The sequence below is a fragment of the Thermobia domestica genome, chromosome 8, assembly GCF_964235325.1.
Source record: "Thermobia domestica chromosome 8, izTheDome1.hap1.1, whole genome shotgun sequence".
Taxonomy (NCBI): Eukaryota; Metazoa; Arthropoda; class Insecta; order Zygentoma; family Lepismatidae; genus Thermobia; species Thermobia domestica.
The window spans coordinates 208,575,956-208,600,729 of record NC_137461.1 but is presented as its reverse complement, the minus strand read 5'-3'; positions in this window follow the sequence as shown (position 1 = coordinate 208,600,729).

Below are 24,774 nucleotides of genomic sequence, written 5' to 3'. Positions count from 1 at the left end.
TCAAATTTTTGGTCACGAATCAAACATCTTATTTGGGGGTCTACAAAAATACCTAGCGTCACTAACCCGAGGAAATTTTTCCTTGAGGAACACAGTAACAAAATCCTGCATTACTTTTGTCCATTGCCTTAACAAAGTTTTTGAAGAGCCCCAACTTTATGTGAAGAGGAAATAGAATTATCTTATCAGGGCTCACCAGTGAGGAATAAACAGCATTCTTCTGTCCAGGAGTTAATACATGTGTTGGCCATTCCTTCTTGATGTAATGTTCAGTTTTGTTCCTGCTGTCCCATTCGCAAAAGAAACAACAATACTTCGTTTAACCAAGCTGCTAACCCATTAACAAAGAAATGACTTTTAAATCACAGCAAACGGTCCACTTGTATTTCTCATACTGAATTTTTTCTAACACCATTTCGATGTTTTCATACTTTTCCATCATATTAGTTGCATAAGCCAAAGGCACTGAAAGAAATTTGTAGCCATTGTGCAAAAGGACAGCCTTAAAACTAGTTTTGGAAGAGTCAATAAACAATGTCGACTCTGTACTTATATGTGCATGTCCAAGTGTATCTATCACTGCACAGACATTATTACAATACACTAAATCATTTTCTTGAGAATAATTGTTTTGCAACTCTGTATGAAGGTTTCGAAAAATACACACTTTAGTGTCACGATGGAGCAGATTCCAGCCTTTAAGTCTAGAAGCAAGAAGTTCTGTCTGTATCTTGGAGAGTTTTAAATCCCGTACGAGGTCATTTACTTCACCCTGAATTATCAGATGGGGATCCAATGTAGATGTGCTTCCTACATAAGTAGGATCATCTTCATTTGGAACTTCAGTAGTTGTCTCAAGTACGTAATCCTCATTTACCGTAAGATGAGGAGGAGGTACTGGTACAGGTTATTCTGCACTGTATGGAACTGGCCTAATTGCTGATGGCAAATTAGGGTACTGTACTGTGTGGTTAGATTTACTGGTTATTTCTTTTATCTGTGTCATGCAAAAGTAGTAGTCTGAAAAATGATCTTTTGTTTCCCTCCAGATCATCGGTACTGCGAAGTTCATGTTTCGTTCACCATTTGCCCACCCAGTCAGACGTTTCACGCAAGTACAACATACGTTGTGAGGAGCGAAATTCTTATCTTGGTCTCCTACACATCAACCAAAATATAACTGATAACACTTCCTCACAAAGTGGAGTAAAACATCGACGTTGCGATTTAAATGTCAGCTCCCCACATACATAACATAAATTGTCCGGTTTATTTACACACTTCCCCGGCATCTTGTATCCTGTAAGATATCACACACACATACACACATAGGAATCTACACTCCATCAAATTCCCACAAAATCCCTCTAGAAATTCCCCCATACAAAAATGGCGACATGGTGTACACACCATTGAAATTGTTTTATTGGAAGTCCAATGAGGTATAAACCGTGATATATTGTAATTTTCGTGGAAATTATATGTGGCGAAGACCGACCCGACTCGACCCGTGACCCGAATTGACTGACCCGACCCGATTGACCCGAACCGAGCTGACCCGACCCGACAACTCGACCCGAGCTGACCCGAGTGACCCGACCCGAGATGACCTGACCTTACAATCTAACCAGTTTGAGAGAACTAGAACCTTACAAAGCTGCCGTCAGAAAAAAATACTGGCCAATTCGTATGCATAAACCATTGTTTCCGCTTTTTTATTTGTAGTATAATTATCCTCCTCCTCCTGCTCCTCCTCAGTGTTCTGCCATTAATGACAGGCCAGTTTCCGTGAACTAGGTAAGAAGCTTCCATTTTTGCGATTTCCCGCTAATATCTTCCTCGCAACCCAACATAATGTTCCACCCTCCTTATTACAATCTATCAATTGCAACCTTCTTACACACTCTCGCTCTCATGATATCACCCCCTTTACTACATCGCTCAGAATGCAATCCCTTAGCAAAATCGAAACTTGTGATCCATCCATTTTTTCGCTTCCTTATATCGTCCAATATTGCTTTCGTCTCTTGCATTTTTTCAGCATTTCCTAATTCGTTTTCCTCTCTACCCTGCTAACCTTCTTTATATTCCTCCACATCCAAATTTCCAAGGTTAAAATTTAGGCAATCAACTTCGAAAGTCAAAAGAAAATTTGAAGTTCTGAAGGCAAAATGATTTTCTAGTAATGAATGTGTATAGAACTTCTTTTAATATTTTTTGCTGTGTAATATACAAAAATTTCATCACGTTAACATTCCGATATTTCTATTTAAAAACAGCGTTGCTGTCTGATAGAATCATAAGGAACTAATCGCACTGAAATATCATTCTGTAGGGAATTACCTTTTAATTTTTTCTTGATTAATTTATATAGAAGATATTCCCAATGTTATATAAAATTAGCGAGTATTTTATTCCGGAGAAAGTCAAATCACTACCGCAGCAATAATAATAATAATAATAATTTGAAGGTGACCAAGAAAGTTCTGTCTCTTTTGTGGAGGTCTGTGTTCAATTGGCCCTCACACCGTGAGTTGAATGCGAATTGAGATAAGGCGAAGGTCAGTTGTTGGACGAGACGAGACGAGACATAATTTTCATGAAGGGGTACGAGATGAGACAGAGCTCTTTCAATAGAAACATATGCACTTTTCGAGACGAGACTCCTTCACGACACATTTTCGATACGAGAATGCCCCAAACCTGGTCTCGTGAGCAACACTAGTAAGTATATCCAACATACTACCTGTTCAAATACACCGTGAACGTGCGTAAGGACAGAGTGAACATGGGACCTTCACAGAGCGTCATAAGAGCTTGTTAGCTGTACGAGTTCAAGTTGCTGCTCCGCGGGGCGGAAGATATGACAGGCCTTTGGTGAGGGTGTCGTGACTACGCGGAGAGTGCAGCGGTAGGACGGTTTAAGGACGGTGACGAAACACTCGAAGACGCACCACGTGCCGGAAGACAAACAGATGTTAAAAATAAAGATCGTTAGGCAGCAATTGAGGCGAAGACAGACATGTGAGGAACTGGTACTACAATTCAGTGTGAGTGGAGAAACCATTCGGCACCACCACCATCAACTTGGGGAGCACTGCAAGTTGGGTTGATGGGTCCTACATGATTTGACTTGGGGCCAGAAAGCAACGCGAGCAGACACCTGTGTTTCTTTGGTGTCTCGTCTGAGGAAGGAACAATTTCTGGAGAGGGTGTTGACATGTGATGGGAAGTGGGTCCTGTACGAAGCTCCATGGCGCCGTCATCGTTGGTTAGCATCCCATGAACCGGTTTAAAAACAGCCCAAGCCAGCACTACACCAGAATAAGGTTCTTCTGTTCATTTTGTGGACTGCTCTCGGCATCGTCCATCGGGAACTGCTACCAGCTGATCAGATCGTCAATGCAACTATGTACTGTCACTCTCTGGATCCAGCACTTCTGAATCGCAAAGGGGTCCTCCTGTTACAAGGTAACGCTAAGCACCACGTGGCTAAGATGACCCAGGACACCATTCTACGCCCTGGATGCGAAACAATATTGGATCCGCTATACTCCACGGACATTGTACCGTCCGATTATCACCTTTTCCGTTCCTTGGACAATCACCTTAGAGAACGCCAGTTCAAATCGCTAGTAGAGGTTCAATAAGCATTGATACCTTCTTCATTTCACGACCCACCAAGTTCGACTGCGATGGAATCCATAGCCTTCTAGAACGTTGGAAGAAGGTCGTCGAGGCTGATGGAGACTATTTTTGATATTCCAGGTACGTCTTAGGTTACATATCAATGTTCGATGGTGTTGGAGAAAAGGCGGCGGAACTTTCTAGGTCACTCTTAAAGTAGTAGTAGTAGTAGTGGTGGTGGTAATAATAATAATAATAATAATAATAATAATAATAATAATAATAATAATAATAATAATAATAATAATAATAATAATAATAATAATAATAATAATAATAATAATGTGTCCTGCCTAAAGCAGATGTTTGACCCGAAGGTCCATGGGTATTGATTCCGGCTCGTACCAAGTAAGTTTTCTGGTGGACAAACACTGTGTGCATGTGTTTTCTCGGTGTTCTCGCATTTCCTCCCACTTTCTTCATTCAACCACTTCAATTATTCCTCATCATCACTGTCTCTCTTAGCGTTGGTGCATAACGTGGGACGTTAACTAGATATTTCCTTTCAATTTCACTTAATGTGACATTTACCTTGACATAAAAACGCAGAAGAAAAAAGTCAGTAGTAATATTAATTACAATTACCATGCCAATTAGTTAATATAGGATTAAATTAAAATTTTATTACTATTTCACCTACAATTAGTCACAATTATCATTCATTCACCAACTTCGAATTGAATTCTACAATAAAGCTCCTTATAGTATTTCAAAATAAATTAAGAATGTGACGACCCGACCCGAGTGACCCAACCCAAGCTAACCCGACTGACCCGACCCGACAACTCGACCCGAGCTCACCCGACTGACTCGACCCGACAACCCGACCCGTAACCCGACCCGTTTGAGAGCACTATCAGAGGGGTACAATTTTTTTGTATGGTTTAGCATACTTTAAGGCTACCATATTTTTTGAAAACAGAAAAAACGGGACATCTTTAAAATTAGTAGTAAATATTGCATTTTGTATTAATTTTATCTTTCGAATTTTACTACAGCATCGCACTAATTATACAACTTAAAATAGTGTATTAATATAGTCCATACTTAATCAACAGTGCTAAAAATTATTATAGAAGCTAGAAGCTGTTTTACAATATAAACGCAATCAGTGAGCATACAATATTTAGGCAAAAATTATATTTTCAATATTATTACAAATACAACCTCACATGCTCTACATGTCTATAAAGAAACAAATAGAAGTTGTTTCCAAATTTCAGTGGAGTGATTTATTTTTGTTAACCTAAAATGCGAACTAAAGGAAATCAATTGGCATAATTGTTTTTCTGAAGCAGAAAAAATGTGTTTTCGGGGCTGGTCTGCAACGTCACAAGAATTTGTTGCCACCTCGGGGTATACATTCTTACTTTTGATGATAAGATTGCCAATTAGGAGGATTTAAACATTGCATGTTATATCCGGGGAAGCAGCGATTGGAATAGTAATAAAAATTAGAATGAAATTGTTCCTATAGTATTGTCAGAATCGAAAGCAAAAGGAACAAGTCGATTTTATTATCTTTTTAGAATTTTTGATATGTAACTAATGAAAAAAAAACAGGATAAGAAGGAAAAGTTCTGCACAACGGGACAAATTTTAAGAAACCGGGACGTGTGGTAGCCTTACATACTTATTTGAATGCGAAGTTTCAATAAGGAGGCACTACGTAGCAGAGTTGAAACAATATCTATAAATAGGTTGCCCACTTAGGAAAACAAAACTACCGGGACACCCTCAAAATTCTCTGTACAAATGAGAACCTGAAGACTGTATTGATCGTTATTGTATTTACCAGCAATTGTCACCTCTTTAAAATTATCGAAAGAGATGAATAATACTGGATATTAATCTTTACGTAGCAATACTTGATCCATAAAATAAAATTTACTCTATAAACTTACACTTCAAACAAAGGAAATTGCTTTAAAAAGTCATTTTCTACCCTCAATAAATGTATAAAATTCTTTTACAATAAAATCTAAGTGTTATCAAATTTCTTATGTTAAATAAATAAAAAAACAGCCATAAATTAAAAAATATACTTATAATGTACAATACAACGGAAATTTGTGTTTGTAAAGGCACTGTTGAAAAATGTCGATGTTCAATGTTATATTCTGGATTTCAGATTCCAAAATACCGGTCAGAAGAGGGCTAATAAGAATTTTGTACCGGTCACCGGCCTTAATCAAAATCACAGCAAATACCGGCCAGTTACCAGCCGTAGTCGTAAATCAGAATGCTGAATGCACCAAAATACTTCACCATGCATTCTGTAGTTTCTGCAAAACGAGTTTAATGAAGATGTTCAAATAAAACAAGAAACTGTGTTATAATTTTCAATTTGCAAATTTGTTATATCTTCCACTTATCAATTTCCTGTACGAGATGAGAATAACGGTTTCTGTACAAGTTAGAAAGAAAAAATGTATTTTTCTCATAAGGATTCAGCTCACGTAAGAAACAGTGAATAAGTTTAATATTAAGAGCCGAGGAGTGATAAACTAACTCAGCAATAATGATTGTAAGTATAAATATAAATATAAAAACAAAAATCATTTAATTCCATCATCGTTAGAATAAGATCAATATAGTGAATCACACGATAGTGTGAACATACCAATCGACACAATACTGTGAACAAAGTCTTGTTAGAAAAATACTCCATAGAATGTGACACATTTTTGTAATGTTTCTACCATTTAGACAGTCCTCCACATTGTTTTCGTTCTGGCGGCGCCCCTAATTGTGTACAAAAAACATTTCGCCTACACATTTCTGCACAAACAATGTACAAACGATTACGACAATTTGTGATTGAATTGGACATGTTGGTGGGGGGCTATCACTTAGACAGCCTCCACGTTGTTTTCGTTCTAGCGGCGCTCCTAATTGTCTACAAACGAAAACTTTGCCTGCATATTTCTGTACAAACGACGTACAGAAGATTGCGACCATTTTTCATTGAATTGGACATGGTAGGGGACTTCTATGTAGACAGCCCTCCCAAAATCTCGCCTGCACATTTCTGTATAACTATATTCAAACGATTGCGACAATTTGTGGTTCAATTGCACATGGTGGGAGCCCACCATTTAGACAGCCCCCCACTTTGTTTTCGTTCTGCCGTCGCCCCTAATTGTGTACAAACCAAAATTTCGCCTGCATATTTCTGTACAAACGATGTACAAACGATTGCGACAATTTGTGATTGAATTGAACATGGTGATTGGGCTATCACTTAGAAAGCCCCCCACTTTGTTTACGCCCTGACGGCGCCCCTAATTATGTACAAACAAAAATTTCGCATTTCTGTACAAACGATGTAGAAACGATTGCGACAATTTGTGATTGAATTGCACATGGTGGGGGCTATCACTTAAACAGCCCCCAATTGTTTTCGTTCTGGCGGCGCCCTTAATTATATACAAAACAATTTAGCCTGCACATTTCTTTACAAACGATATAGAAACGATTGCGACAATTTGTGATTGAATTGGACATTTGGAGGGGGGGCTATCACTTAGACAGTCCCCAATTTGTTTCAGTTTTTACGGCGCTCCTAATTATGTACAAACAAAAATTTCACCTGTACATTTTTTTACAAATGATGTAGAAACGATTGCGATAACTTTTGCTTGAATTGGACATGGTGGGGGCCACCATTTAGACAGCCCCCACTTTGTGTTTGTTCTGACGGCGCCGTTAATAGTGTACAAACGAAAATTTGGCTTGCGCATTTCTGTACAAACGATGTAGAAGCAATTGCGACAATTTGTGATTAAATTGGACATGGTGGAGGAGATACCATTTAGACAGACCACACATTGATTTCGTTCTGGCGGCGCCCCTAATTGAATACAAGCAAAAATTTCGCCTGCACATTTCTGTACAAACGATGTAGGACAGATTGCGACAATTTGTGATTGAATTTGACATGGTGGAGGGGTACCATTTAGACAGCCCCCCACTTTGTTTTCGTTCTGGCGGCGCCTTTAATTGTGTACAAACGAGAATCTCGCCTGCACATTTCTGTACAAACAGTGTAGGAACGATTGCGACAATTTGTGATTGAATATAACGTGGTGGAGGGGCTACCATTTAGACAGCCCGCACTTTGTTTTCGTTCTGGCGGCACCCCTAATTGAATACAAGCAAAAATTTCGCCTGCACATTTCTGTACAAACGATGTATAACCGATTGCTACAATTTGTGATTGAATTTGACATGGTGGAGGGCTACCATTTAGACAGCCCCCCACTTTGTTTTCCTTCTGGCGGCGCCATTAATTGTGTACAAACGAGAATCTCGCCTGCACATTTCTGTACAAACAATGTAGGAACGATTGCGATAATTTGTGATTGAATTGGACATGGTGGGAGACTAACATTTAGACAGTCCTCCACTTTTTTCGTTCTGACGACGCCCCTAATTATCTAAAAACGAAAATTTTGATTGCAGATTTCTGTACTAACGATGTACAAACGATTGCGACAATTTGTGATTGAATTGGACATAGTGGGGGACTACCACTTAGACAGTCCCCAATTGTTTTCGTTCTGGCGGCGCCCCTAATTGTGTGCAAACGAAAATTTAGCTTGCACATTTCTTTTCAAGCGATGTAGAAACGATTGCGACAATTTGTGATTAAATTGGACATGGTGGGGGCTACTATTTAGACAGACCCCACTTTGTTTTCGTTCTGGTGGCGCCCGTAATTGTGTACAAAGGAAAATTTCAAATTCACATTTCTGTTCAAATGATGTGGAAGCGATTGCGACAATTTGTGATTCAATTGGACAAATGGGGGGCTACCATTTAGACAGCCCCCCAGGTTTTTTTCGTTCTGGCGGCGCCTCTAATTGTGTACAAACGAAAATTTCGCCTGCATATTTCTGTACAAACGAAGTTCAAACGATTGCGACAATTTGTAATTGAATTGGACATGGTGGGGGCTACCACGTAGACAGCCCCCACTTTGTTTTCGTCCTGGCGGCGCCCCTAATTGTGTAAAACGAAAATTTCGCCTGCATATTTCTGTACAAACGATGTACAAAACGATTGCGACAATTTGTGATTGAATTGGACATATTGGTGGGGGCTACCATTTAGACATCCCCCCTTTATTTTCGTCCTGGTGGCGCCCCTAATTGTGTACAAACGAAAATTTCGCCTGCACATTTGTGTACAAACGATTGAGACCATTTCCGATTGAGTCTGATAAGGGGGAGCTGTCTAAATGGACGTCTCCTTTTCACCTCTACTGTAATTAAATTCTTCCACGAGAAAATATGTAATCAACACTGTCAGTAGCTACGTCGTCGACTAATATACCTTAACAAGTACAGCTTTATTTTCGTATATTTTTCAACAGTTAATCAATTTAAAACTATCGCAAACAAGAATATATAGTCAACTTGTTAAATACTTCGCTCGCAGGAACCCGTTCAGCGCGTGCAACAAGCAAAAACAACATGTTTGGCGTCTCACAAATGAAAAAGGGGAAAAAAGAAAAGCAAAAGCAGCACGGCAGTGCCTTATCGCAGTCAGAGCTGACAACATAGTTTCGGCTGTCACTAACGCCAATAGACCTACTAGCGGTGTACAAAAGTTATATAGTTACAATATACGTTGACCACAGTAGCGCTACAGGCGGAATGTGCACGAACTACAAATGAATATGTTCCCTTAAAAGCATCAGTCACTGATGCACCCTCTTTACATTCTACACATCCTTTTTTCTCCCACTTTTTGACCTTGACAAGCAGAAGTACCAGGCTTTCGGAGTTCACAACCATAAACTGTTTGTGTATAGAGTACGAGTTTTCAGTTCTTCGAATGACTGTGCGCGCGAAGAACAAGGATGATGATCGGGCTACCGAATACGGCAGTCAGAAACACCCGGTTGCAACTTTAAATGTAAAATACAAATATAGAGCCTTGACAATGCCGTGAGGATGAATATATATATATATATATATATCGGCTGTAAAATGTAAAGTGTTACGACCGTAAAAATTCGAGTTGTCGAGGTTAATAATTTGAAGAATTGAATAATTAATGAATATATATGTATATGTCGAGATATGAATATGAATATATATTGAATGTATATTATTGAAGTAAAATGTATAATATTGAATTGAGTAAATGAATATAAGAGTAAAGAGTCCTGGTACCTTACCCCGAACGGTTCTTGGTTGCCACGGTCGTGGAATATCCGATAAATATGAAGTGTAAATGTTAAAAATAACGCCACATGTTGTATATTCCTTTTTAATTTGTGTAATATTTTTTAATAACATATGTAATAACTAACATTATTTATACTACACTAACCGCATGTAGCATGGGTTTTGGGCAGGTCAGCGTAACCCTAATTTATTACCAAATCTATCCTCAGACCAGTGAACTGAAATTCTACTGTACAAAGTACATTTGATTCCATCCCTCCTGTGCAAATCCTAAAATTCAACCAGTGTTTCCACCTTTATAATCGTGCTCTCACCGACGAAGATCTTTCTGGTCTTGAAAAATTCTCGTTTACTATATTTTTTTTCGAGTTGTGCGAATTTACTCATATATGTGCTTAGTTCATGATATAGGACGATATGGTTCAACTCTGGTCGAGAAACTAATAAATCAAGTGAAATGACCAAAGAAGGAAAATAAGAGTAAACTTATTTCTTGTAATCCAAAAGCGAGAAAAATATAAATATTAATAAGTATATCTACAAATAGACTATGTGTCAGTTACGATCAGTAACCTAATGCCATGTGTACATAAGAAAACATGAGTAAAGTGAAATGTTTTGGACACCACAAAAGGGTGCCTTAATATTTAGTGCAATACTAACGATGGTCAATTACTACGAGACAGGACTCGTGTGATTCACTCTTTTCTTTTTTTCGTTCAGTAATAGTTTTGTAATATATATATATATATATATATATATATATATATATATATATATATATATATATATATATATATTTTTTAAAATTCATACCATAGGTTCCAAAGATTTGAGCGAATATATATATATATATATATATATATATATATATAGATAGATAGATAGATAGATAGATAGATAGATAGATAGATAGATAGATAGATAGATAGATAGATATAGATATAGATATAGATATAGATATAGATATCCAAAGATACCCAAATATAAAACGTTGTTTTAATTTTCTGTCAATATATATATATGTCATCCAAACACTATTGTTCAAATTCATATGTAGACCAATACATTCATATGTACGTTGATTGCATGTTCCTATTAACTTGTGTCTTATTCTAGAATAGATGTAATAAATGTTTATAAAATTGGTAGTTAGAGGGTTTCTATTACGTTATTTTTATTCAAGTCGATACGCTGTCCTGTATGTATGTGAGTGTGTGCGAATGAAAGATAAACTTAGTTTTTAAGTGGTAGCATTAATGTTGATTTTCGATTATAGTATTTTTAATATATATGTAATAATATACTAATGCATGACGGAGGTCATGAAGGAATAGCTAATTCTAAGGTACGAATAAACGGCTCTATAAAAAAAGCCAAAGCAAAAGGATGAGCCAGAATAACGACAGTCTTTCCAGAGGCCTTGCAACTTCTACTTGTGGAAGATATATACGTGACTTTAAAGTTTTTTTTTTCTGACCGATTCAAATGTGTGATGGATTATCAATATAGGAATTCAGATACTAGTAAAGGATATGTAACGTTAGGAAATAACAGGCAAAAAATTAAATTAAACTTTCTCGTCACTCGGGCTGGGTCGGGGCAACTTCCAATTGCGTAGTTGCCTGGGTCCAGGTCAGGGTCGTATAAGTGAACATGTGTCTCTTCCGGATCACTTCAACATTGATCCTCAAGCAATAGCATTTTGAATAAAAACTACCTTTCAGTAACTATTCAACTTTCTTCACCATATTCTCATATTTATCCAGTAATTCCTTCTCCTCTAACTTCCTATATTCTTCTTCTTTTCTTCCTTTTCCTTCCTTCTCTCCTATCTTCTTCTTCCTCTTTCTCATTCTTTTCCTATTTCTAAAACAACTGAAAAGAGGGATCGTGACTGGGAGTTGTCGCTATTGACACGGTCATTAAATTGTTTTAATGTTTCTTCGGAAGTCCGATATGAATTAGTCAACCATAACACAAGCATCTGAAGTTAGAATTCTAAAATTCATTTATTTAATTTATATTTGGTTTAATTATCAAAATTACAAAAGATTTCAATTTTAATTCAAAAGGCTAGCGACACCCCTTCCCCAATCACGACGCTTTTCTTTTCAACGTTAAGATATATAGAATTGTGGGTTTTCTGGACTCTATTAAGCATTATTCCAGAAATAGATCCTGTACCCTCCACCAACCCTCTATTCAAAGTGCAGATCGTAGAAATTTAATAGTAACTCCAAATTCAACACTAATTTTTATTATGGAAAAACACAAGAGATACTGAGAATCATTTTCTTGGCATCAAGTCAATATCCCTGCAATATGTCTTGTGATAATTCTCTATTCAAACCGGAAAGGATAGAAATCACCATTTCTGGTGTTAACACTGATCACTACACAACAAACATGGTAATAAATACCGAAGTGGAAATACGTGACATAGTCACTAATGCTCTCACCTTCGGTGCGAGCGATCCCAGGTTCGATTAACGGTAGGCATACTCGGTTGGAAAAGCGTAACAACTTTTTAAGGCCATTCTAAATTTTTCCTGCGTTTTCTCATTCTCATTCGTATACAAATGCCTGGGTGATACTTCGCATAATGGTTCCCAAACAGCTTCCTTCCTTCTCCATTCCTTTCTTCTTTCCCAATTCCCTGGGCAATGTAATCGCCAAGGGACTTAATCCCTCATACAAGATGGGCTAACATGACCATGGATGCCGAGAGCGCAGAACTCTTAATTCCTAACCCTAATGCGAATAAATAGCGAAGAGTTTTTTTTGGGGGGGGAATTGAGTCAGAGTCTTAAGAAAATATATTATTTTCAATCGTATTACTTGATTAAAGCTAAGGCCGCAGGGGTTCAATGATAGAACGTTCACTTCTGTTGCATGGGATCCTTGGATCGATCCCAGCTCGCGCCAATTGAACTTTGTGGTGGATAAGCACCGTGCGTGTGGGTTTTCTCGGTGTTCTCGATTCCATCATTTCATTCATTTCTCATCACTAACGCCTCCTTTAGCCTGGAAAGATTATATTTCATTTCATTTAACTAAAGCCAGAAGTTGAAAAAAAAATGAGTATTTCTAGTTTGAACTTGATCGCCAGAACACAAGAACGGTAATAAACAGCAACAAGCAGTTTTTTCTTTCTTTACTTTTTATTTATTTATTTATTAGTTTTTTTGAATGGATTCAGCGTCTCAAGAAACTATACTATTTCCATTTGTAAAGCTCTACTAAAATCAAAAGTGGTAGAAAATTACTAGTATTTAAGGTTTCAAAATTGATCTCCATAGAGCAAGAATAGTAATAGTGAAATCGATCCAGCAAATTAGCAAAGTATATTGTATAGGCCTATCCTTAATACTCAAGTCAAACTGTAAGTGATAAAAATCTACAATTCTGGTTTCAGCGTTGAATGTTATAGAACAAAAAAGAGTAACAGCGGTTTTCTGGAATCTATTCAGTTTCTCTAGATAACACAGTCTAACCTCCTATAACACCACCAAAACTGGAAATAGTTCAAATTTTCTGGTACTTTTGGTTTCAATGTTGCCTTACATAGAGCAAGAACGGTAACAGATATAGAGAATCGGTTTCTTAAAATTGACTCAGTGTGCCAAGAATCAATCATTAATCATTTGTTCAAATCGAAAGTGGTAAAAAAATCATCTATTTGCGGTTTCAACTTGATAGCCATAAAACGAAAACGGCAACAGATAACGAGAAATGGTTTGTTACAATAGATTTACGTCTTAACAACTGATCTAATCTTCTCCTGCATTTCTATACTAAGACCACGAAGTGATAGAAATTCACTACTACTTCTAGTTTAGATTTTGTTATCATAGAGTGAAATTGTAAGAAATATCTAGAAACGGTATTTCAGAATTAATTGAGTGTGTCAAGAAAAAATTTCGTTTCGATCTTTATGTCAGTATATCAACCGGAATTGGTGCAGATGTACGATTTCCGATTTTAAGAGTGCTGATCACAATAATGCAAACGAGTAATCGAAAGCAGCAGTTTTCTTGACCTGATATGGATTAAGGATCGGAAAAATAACTTTTATCTCTCTATTGAAACAAAGTGGTGAAAACTTGTTTAAGATTTCAACATTGATCATCTTAGTGAAGAACGATGGTAGATACCAAGAAGCATCTTTTTGATACTGACTCAGAACAGCCAGAACAGTTTCCATTTTGAAGTACTGAAGTTCCAGTTTCCAGTTCTGGAGTACCATCATTCTAATATCAATATTTGTATACTGCATGCAGTTTTGTGTAGAAAATAAAATGTATAAATACTGAAGGGAAAACATTGCACAGAAACGTTATGTTCGTATCTTGAACATACATTTTTTGTATGCTGTGCAAAGTAACACCACCTATGAGGTTACTTTGCACCAAAGTTTATATTTCAATAATTATGGTTATACTGAATGTTTACTAATGAGCTTGCACTAATGTTTTCCTTATATATCTAGGTATTATATGTTTAAAATACAGTGCTCTAAATCATTACGTTTGTAAATTACATGCTATTTTCTATAAAATTGCTTAAATCTTGTGCAAAGTAACCCCGTCTTACGTTATATCGTAATTTCGTAACTGTGAAACGAAACTTACTCGTCTAACCACCCAACTATATTATGTAAAAATGTCGAAAATCCTACAGGACTGTTATCTATCAATCTGCCGACAAGCATCAGAGCAAAAACCGTACAGTGATGGCATTTATGTTTAAATTTTGATAGTGTCCAAAGTTTTACCAATTTACGGTATTAACGAAAAATAAGAAGAATCGTTAGGGGCATTAAAAAAATACATTTTCTTTTCCATCATGCATGATATGATTAATATACGCTCTTTCTACGATAAAGACTCACTAGCTTATCTTTGTGAGAATTCGTGTATCATGCATCCAGGGGTAAAAGTGAGGGGGAATGCAGGAGAACGTCGTTACCCCACTTCCCCCACTTCCTAAAAATTACAATGAAAAAGATAGGCACGGTTGACGGCGTGACGTCATGCGTCCCCTATCCTTTTGGATCCACTTTTGCCCATGCATGCATCCAGTATTAAACTGTAAGCCTACGCCTCATATTCCCTCTTTGTTCAGAAAGGGCACTGGACCGCAAATGAGCTATCTAAAATAAGTTTGGGCTTAGGAAGAAATATAGTGTTTTTAAGAAGAAGAAGAAAAGACTAACTACAGAACTGAAGGAGAAGTGAAGAAAAAGAAGATACAAAACGAAGTGGATAGATGTGATCGATAAAAAGAATATGAATGTAGTATAGAAGAAAGAGATAATGGAAGAATTTCGTTAAAACTAACGACTCCACATAATAAAAATTAGAAGCTCCCTCTTAGCTATATGGACTTTGGCGCGAGAGATCCAGGTTCAGGACGCATCCGCTCGAAGGGTACAACGGGTCAGGACCCCCAAACATCGTAACTTGATATTCACTTTTACATTTCCTAAATGAAGCTATATTTGTTTAGCAGAGAAATGATTGATCTTTCACTTTATTTGAACTCTTCTCACTCTTATGAAAACAATCAGCTTACAGCATTTTTTTCTGAGAACATGAATGATAGTAGGTATACCTAAATATTAGTTACCGTCTTTGCGAGAGTAAAATAACACTGGCTCACTATTACATAGAAGTAGTGTTCTGTAGTATTGCACTCCCCAACTTTGGTCCCCCTCCCACCAAAAATATGTTTGTGGCGTCTACCCTAGTTCAATTTCCGGTGGGAGTTCATCTAACCACACATAAAAGAATGAGCTAAGGGAAAAAGTGAAAGAATATGGCATTACGAATTTATGCACCAAATCCACTTGAGTAATATTTGTTGGCCATATACAATTTTGAAACAGCTTATAGTTTAATGTGAGACAATTAGCACATTTCTAAAAATATGACAATGTACTTACAGGAAGAACTAAACGAAATTACCGTATTAGAGGTCACAGCCCAGATCACAAAACAATTACAAGCCTGCACTATTAACCATACATAATTGGGCCAGTGAGTAAAGCGAACCGCGAGTAAATCAATGAAATAAATATTATTTTCGTTTTCACACACCAATTTCTGCTAAATATATTTACCTTATATTATCAGAGATACGAACAGTCAATAGAGATTGAACGCGCACTAATTTAACACATTGCCGTTAATATATAATTTACGAAAGTAGCATATAGGCATATAGTAGAACGATATATCCAACATTTATAAAGCATAAGATAATTATATGAGTAATGCTAGCTTTATTACACATGGAATTCCTTGAGTAAGTTCGTTCCATTTGCAATGATAAGGTAAAAGCAAAGAAAATTAGTTATTTTGGCTCAGTAGCTGTGTATTAATTATGAAAAGTAACGTACTTAACACAGTCTCCTGATTTTTCGAGGTTAATTCAGAACAAACCATGAGGTGTGGTGACACAGTACTAGAGCATTCACCTTCGGTGCTTGCGGTCCCTGATTCGATCCCAGCTCGCGCCGTGTGGACATTTTGGTGGACAAACACCGTGCACGTGGATTTTCTCAGGGTTCTCCAGTTTCCCCCACTCTTCATTCCACCATTTCATTCATTTCTCATCATCACAGTCTCCTTTAGCCTAACCGCCATAACCGTGAGATGTAAAACTCAAGGATTTCATTTTCATTTTTCAAAATAAACCTTTACGTTCAGAATACGTTTTTAACTTCTCCCTTCCTTGCGAAGATAAAAAGAAAAATTCTGTATTTGTGCTAGTCAAACTATGAGCTGTGCCCTCACTTTCATAATTTAGAGAATAAACGGATCAGCAGGACATTTGCACGGTACTTTGAAAAAAAAAAAAGTTTGTAAAAATTAGAGATTAGCTAAAAGTCGCTGAATTTCCTTTTATTTTTATTTCTTTTATTTTTTATTTTATTTTCTTGATACGAGGTAGCTGCAAAGGACCGTCGATTTGGAAAGCTCAAAAATGTATAACAGAATAAATTATCTAGATGCTTTGGGATTTAAAAGTAGATGTTCTGCGAATCCGGAAATTTCATTGTCAAAATTTAGTGCAGGCAAATTAGCAAAAAGTAAGGACCAAATTAGTAATAAGCTGAATATTGGTGCAGATGTTGGGAATGATGTTTCAAACAACATACTAAAAGTCCCCTGAAATCTCAGGTGACCTTCGCCGCCATATTGGAAAATGGCCGCCGGAAGTGTCAAATGAACAATACCCGGGTAAAAAAAAGCAATATCTTCGCTATGGTTGAACATAAAGGGATAAACTTAATGTCGTTATATAGAACATAGATAACACAGTATTTCTTAAAGAGAAAAAAATTCATAAAACGCATACTTTTAGAAATATTTAGCTCTAAATTCTAAAATTCCGAAAACTACCGTCAAACTAATTTAAAATTTTATTGAACTTAGGATGTAATTATTAACAAGTTAAAATTTGACATAGATATTGATAAACATTATTTGAATGACATACTAAAATCCCACAACGTCTTCGCTCGCCAAATTGGAAAATGTACAAATGTCCGAAGTAATTGAAAGATAATATTTTGTTAAGTGAAATATAAAATCTGGACCGGGCTAAATATTTTAGAAACTGTAAATGCAGTCGATCCGAAGTCAATTGGGATCAATGCTGGTGCAAAGGGGAAACATTATGACGTGTTTAAGGTTGTCCTCCGCAATCTTAGTGATTGCTATCTTGGAATCAACTTGTTTATTTTAAATGGCAACATGGTCGTGTGACATATTAAACATCTTCGTTCGAAGAGAAACCCAATGGTAAAGTTATTTTTCCAAAACCTACAACTGTTTTGAAGTTGTGGATAGATTTTGGATATGTTATATGTGAAATGCTGTGAAATATGCTGTGCGAAGTTTCGAATTGAAGGATAAAGATAAAGTAAAAAGCAAGCGTTGTAACATCTCACATTACGTATTCTTTAATAAACAGGAAAAGAGAGAGCTAACACACATAAGACAATTACAATCACATGACATGTTCAGCATGTCCACCGTTCTGTTCTATGCACATCCTTAACCGTGTGACCCTGTGTTTAGCACTCTGCGAAGCATAGTTGATGGTATTTGTTCACAGACAGTAGTGATTCTCCTTTTCAGGTAGCCAATGACAATAATTTTACACTGGTAGACAATAGCTTTAAAGTGCCCCCAAAGATAGAAATCCAACACAGTTAGGTCGGGGACCTTGTTGGCCACTCAACTGGTCCATGCCGACCTATCCAGCGACCGGAAAACTATTCATTGAGCCATCGGTTACATTACGACCATGATGCCGCGGCGCCCCATCTTGTTGCCAATATTAATGAAATCACCCTTTCTCTTCCAACAAAAGTGGCATAACAGTGTTTTCAAGCATATCTCCATATTGTGCAGAATCCAAGGTTCCATCAATGAAAATAAGTCCAATAGGTCCCATCAATGGAAACAGGTCCAATAAGATTTTCGCCCTATATTCTACACCACACCATTACCTTACCTGCTCCAGTCATCTTTAAACATCTATCTAATTAAGATTTGTATTAGCCCTGAACCGAACATTTTTCCCAATACCGAGAAATCCTACGGTACAGCTTTCCTTTTCAAAATCTGCAACGGTTTTGAGGTAGTGAATGAATTTAGGCTAGATTATGTCATCATTTAGACTTACATTTTGTTATGTGTGGAACATTGTATAGACGGGAACAGTAGTATTGATTTAGTGTGGTGACCATCAAAAGACTTGGGACAGTTGATAAATGATTAGTTATCTGTTTAATTAAGGATAAGGGCAGATAGTAAGTATCGAAGGAGGTGATGAAATTGGGTCAGGTTTTTTTTTTCCTGGAGATAGATGACGAAATAATGTTAGGAAAGTTTCAATGACCACTACGAAGGTCACAGTGGATGCTCCCTACCGCGTGGTCCCTGGAAACGGCCCCTGTGTAGGGCCACACTACATGGCCCCTGGAAATGACCCCTAGGACACATGGCCCCTACGCTTCATTAGAAGCTACCTGTTAAAAGGATGTGAGCATATATAAATTATTAGAAGCTACCTATTAAAAAGGTGAGAGCAGATAAAAGGAAATGGTCCCTGGTTCCCAGGACCACACCGCATGGTCCCTGGAAATGATTTCCCAGGACCCATGGCCCCTACGCTTCATTAGAAGCTACCTGTTAAAAAGATGTGAGCATATGTAAATTATTACAAGCTACCTGTTAAAAAGATGAAAGCAGATAAAAGGAAATGGTCCCTGGTTCCCAGGACCACAGTTGATGACCCCTGGAAATGATTTCCCGGGACACATGGCCCCTACGCTTCATTAGAAGCTACCTGTTAAAAAGATGTGAGCATATATAATTGATTACAAGCTATCTATTAAAAAGGTGGGAGCAGATAAAAGGAAATGGACCCTTTACTGCCTTGCAGGGACAGTGAATGATCCCCAGGCCCCCTGGAAATGACCCCCAGGACTTACACGAACAGCATGTGAGAAATTTAAAATAAGCCCCTTCCCCTCCTACCCCCTACTACAGGTATACTATGAAAAGGGTAATATTTATTAAAAACATTTTTCTTACTTGTGAGCTGAAGAGTAACATGCACAGACATCCTTCCTTGAGAGCCGTTGAAATTGAAATGAACGAAAGAAAAGCCGTTTGGCTTGGCTTTAGTGACGTCAAGATTAACTTTGTACCGTATCAGAATGATAAAACTGATTAACCTAGACTTTACTTATTTACAAGAAACACAGATTACTTGTAATCATATACAAACATTTGTATGATTTGAACTTAATCAGAACTCTGAATAACAATCACGTGCGAGGTTAAAAACCTTTATTATCGACAAGCATGAGTGATATCTAACAGAGTTAATCACAGATGGATCACGAGTTTATGTGTCTAAGTTTAAATGATACTAATGATAGAAAAAATAAACCGATAATCACAAGAGCTGATGGGTTATTGAACGCTTGCCCTATCACAAACTGAACTTGTATTTGTAAATATATATAAACAATTTGGAAACGTTATTACTTAGAGATAACCAGAGAACGGCAAAAACATTTATTTTGTTATTACAATCTAATACGAAAAAAAAATAAACTGCAACTTGAGAGATTAATGCCTTGAAGTGAACAATTATTATTATTGTATGGATTCAATGTCCACGGTGAGAACATTGAGCATGCCCCGCCTATATGCAATAAAGCACACGGACTTACGGGAAAAAAATGGTTCCGCCTATAGTAAATAAAGTACTTATATATAAATCCCTATGTTCCCTTTTTTCTTTATATTATAATTGTTGCTACTGAGAGTGCCTTTTATAGTAATTAATTGTGTGACTACGTGTGTGTGTTTCCGATTTCTAAATAGTTTGGACGACCAGCGAAAATTGTAAGTAATTATTGTAGTTGATATATATATATATATATATATATATATATATATATATATATATATATTCACACATATTCACTGACGCGCCTTTTGTACATTAATATTTAAACCTAGGCCTAACGAACAAAGGTAAAATTGTAATTTACTTTAAAAGTATAACACATAATCGTTAACGTGCCCCACAGGCATTTACATTGAAACGTGAGAAAAAGTAATTAATTGTAAAATATTTTATTAATGCCGCGCCTTTGTTCGAAATGCCATTAATGTTGCGCGTTTACACGAAGATTTATTTTTATTATAGCAAGCATTTACGGAACACAGGTTGGTTACGCCTTTTGTTACAATTGCACTTACGCGAAAGCGAGATAAAAATTACTGTGTGCACCTAACACATGATGGTTGCACGTTTTAAAATTGCACTAACGCGAACACGAAATAAAAATTATTGTGTGCACCTAACACATTTTGGTTGCACTTTTTAAAATTGCACTAACGCGAAAGCGAAATAAAAATTACTGTGTGCATCTAGCACAAGCTGTTTGTACTTTTTAAAATTGCACGTACGCTAATACGGATATTTAACCCAAGGCGGCCACCAACTTACATTTGAGAACGCGTTATAAAATATTTTAGTATTAATATAGCGCGCTGGCAATTATTTATTTATTTATTGATTATTACCTTCCGCGGACAAATTAGTTGCCTGGCACAAAAATTAAATTGCCTAACTATTATAATATTTATTTGAAGAGTTTGTTATTAAGCTAAGCTAAGATGCATATACTCGCTAACGCGCCTTTACTTGAAAACCACATGGTTTCTTACTAAGCTAATCTAAGCTGGCTATATTTGCTAACGCCCCTTTTACTAACCTATCGTAACGTGACCGTCGCTAACGCGCCTTTTCCGGACGACCTTTTTGTTTTTTACTAACCTAACCTAAGCTGGTTATAACTGCTAACGCACCTTTACTAACCTATTGTAACGTAACTACCGCTAACGCGCCTTTACTGGACGACCTTTTGCTTTGTCACTAACCTATTGTAACGTAACCACCGCTAACGCGCCTTTACTGGACGACCTTGTTTTACTAACACTCGCTCAGTGACGTGAAATTTAGTAATAACACACACAATGTATTTTAAATGCAATAAAATATTTTTTATTATTAATGCCGCGCCTTGTTTGGGAAGATGCGCACGTTAACATTAAGGAAATACTAGATTTTTATTTTATTCGATAGCTAGTACTTTTTTTCCACTATTGCTTGCGCAGCATTATTCTATAGTATAATTATTGTTGGCTGTTGTTTTAACTTTATTGTATATTGTTACTGCTCTTTTCCTTGTATATGAAACGTAAACTAATGTTACTGAAAACATATAAATTTAAGATAATGAACACGTGTTTTTTTGGTAATGGTTAACATTATACAGAAAGTACAAGCACACTAGTATGTTTTTTTCAATAAATTAGTATTCTAGATTTTATATACATGTAGAATATTCAATGAATATTTTTTGCGTTTTTCGGAGCAACAACTATATTTTATTTTTACTAAATTTAACTTTTAATGCTAGCGATGGAATTAATACGTAATATTTTATTGTTTCTTGTAAAAGCAGAAACACGGAACACATATTAATAATAAATAATGATTTTACAAAAATAGTGGATATTTTAACGTATAAAAGAATTGAAAAAATACTTTACTCACCAGAACTGCATTTTTCGCCATAACATGTGTTAAAGAATGAATCACAGACAAGATATTGCATACTTAGGATTACACCCACTAGGAGGTAGCACTAATGCTGCTATGCGATACCGTATCTAAATTTTGCGAATTGCAAGTGTCTTTACTAATTGAAATAACTTATTAATGTGTTTTTACTAAGAAATGGTAATTTTTATGTTATAGTTTAATTACAACTGCAGAAAAAGTATATGTCTTGCCTAGTTTGTAAAATAAAAAATAATGTGAATATTGCGTTAACGCAAACCAAGATGGAAAGTGCAATACTGCAGTGTGAATAATTATTGCGTTTAAAATTGCGAATGGGCCCTTTCAGTTAACTTTAGGTAAATTATTACAATACTTATTTTATACAGAAAATAGAAGACCACGGCTGTTATTATGGAGCATTTGCCTTTGTGTCTACCATTTTATGGAATGATACTCCCTTATGATTTTTTGTACAATGTATTGCAATTCTTATAATATTTATTCAAACAGTATGTAAGACACAATGTGTTAGTAACAAACAAAATAGGGGCAAACTAAGAATAGTCAAGGGGTTATACTAAAGATGGTCAGGGACTATTTACTGTATAATTAAAGGGTAATTAGGGGATACTAAAGATAGTCAAGGGGTAGTTACGGGAGACTAAAGATGCTCAGGGACTATTTAGGGAATAATCAAAGGGTAATTAGGGGATACTAAAGATAGTCAAGGGGTAGTTACGGCATATTAAAGATGGTCAGGGACTATTTAGTGGATAATTAAAGGGTAATTAGGGGATACTAAAGGTAGTCAAGGGGTAGTTACGGGATACTAACAATGGTGAAGGACTATTTAGGGAATAATCACAGGGTAATTAGGGAATACTAAAGATAGTCAAAGGGGTATACTAAAAATATTCAAGGAATATTCAAGGAATATTGTGGGGGAAACTTAATTATAGAGTGCAGAATGAGGGCCTTTTCTTTTGCTATACTTAGTTTCAGAATAAATATTGCGGTGGGGCGCAGTAGAGAATGAGTGCCTTTTCTTTTGGTATATTTAGTTTGAGAATAAATATTGCTGTGGGCCGCAGTACAGAATGAGGGCCTTTTTTTGGTATATTTAGTTTGAGAATAAATATTGCTGTGGGGCACAGTACAGAATAAGGGCCTTTTCTTTTCTTATACTTAGTTTGAGAATAAATTTTGCGGTGGGGCGCAGTACACAATGAGGGCCTTTTCTTTTGCTATATTTAGTTTGAGAATAAAGATTGCGGTGAGGCGTAGTAGAGAATGAGGGCCTTTTTGTTTCTGCTATATTTAGTTTGAGAGTAAATATTGCTGTGGGGCGCAGTACAGAATGAGGACCATTTCTTTTTGTATATTTAGTTTAAAAATGAATATTGCGATAGACAGAATGCGCCTTAGGATATTTTCCAATTGGAACAAGGCCACATAGATGTGTACTGTTAATGCAAACGCATATAGAATGGGAATTGAAAAAAATGGGCAGAGACATGTTGTTTTATGAACCCGATTGCAGACGACTTAATACTATACTGAATCCTTTTGAATAAGGCCGCTAGGTGGCAATACTTACCACATGATTGCGTCAAAACATGCGTAAACTTATTCAATGTAATGACATATATAATAATATAATATTGCGTTTTAATATCATTTTATTGTACGCCGTTGGAACTAACGTGTTGTTTACCCTGGACTTATTTTAAAATACATAATACTAGTGCTAATAGTAGTACTGAATTTAGTGAAAATATTATTACTGTTTTACAGTGTGTGGACCCTGCAGTTGCAGAATAAACATTAGCGAGGGCATCTTTACCAATTTTTGAAGAACAACTAAGAATCAGAAGGTGAGTGTATTTTATAATTATTATTAATATATTTATTGAAAACACTTAGTAAACAAAACTTTTTAAAACCAATTTAATGAACATATCTTTAGCTGAGGTTGTTTTTAACCATTAATTATTTAACCAACAGTTAGTAAACAAGACTTTTTAAAACCAAGTCCTTGAACATTTCTTTAGCCTAGCTTGTTTTTTTAACCAATAATTAATAAACAAGTTTCTTATAGTTCTTTCAAAGCAAGTTATTGATTATTGTTTGTTTTTCTAGATTTTTCTTTATTACATAGAACTCAAAATCTTTTCTTTTTTTGTTTTAGATGGATTTCCTGTGTTCAACTGGTGAGTTCAATATGATTGATGAACTTTTCCTGCATGAAGTTTTACGCGGTTTTGATGACTATCCTCGTGTCTTCAGTACGTGGAAGGCGATAATGGAGCTGCAGAGATTAGGTCATCGAGCCAGTGTAAGGTGTGAGGCTTTACTACACGCTCTTCGTGCTTTAGAAGATAATGACCTTATACTTTTAAATCATTGCGTTTCAGCCGCCTATGTGCTTGATTTATTCGTACACGGATTTTTTCGCAGTAATGAGTTTTACAATTATGCTCAAGACAGATTTATGTATTTAATGGCATGCGGAGAAGGGCAAATAGATAGAATAAATAATACAGAGTTATCCAACTTTTTGATTTTGGTTCGCGATTTGTTTTGTATGAATCTTTAATTCCATCTGAATCACCCATAACTGTGACCCCTCAAGAAAATTATAACTTGAGTAATGAAGACTTGGCATTTTTAGATGAAGTAAATCTAAATTCCGATGAAGAACAAGAAGTGAGGAGATTGGTTA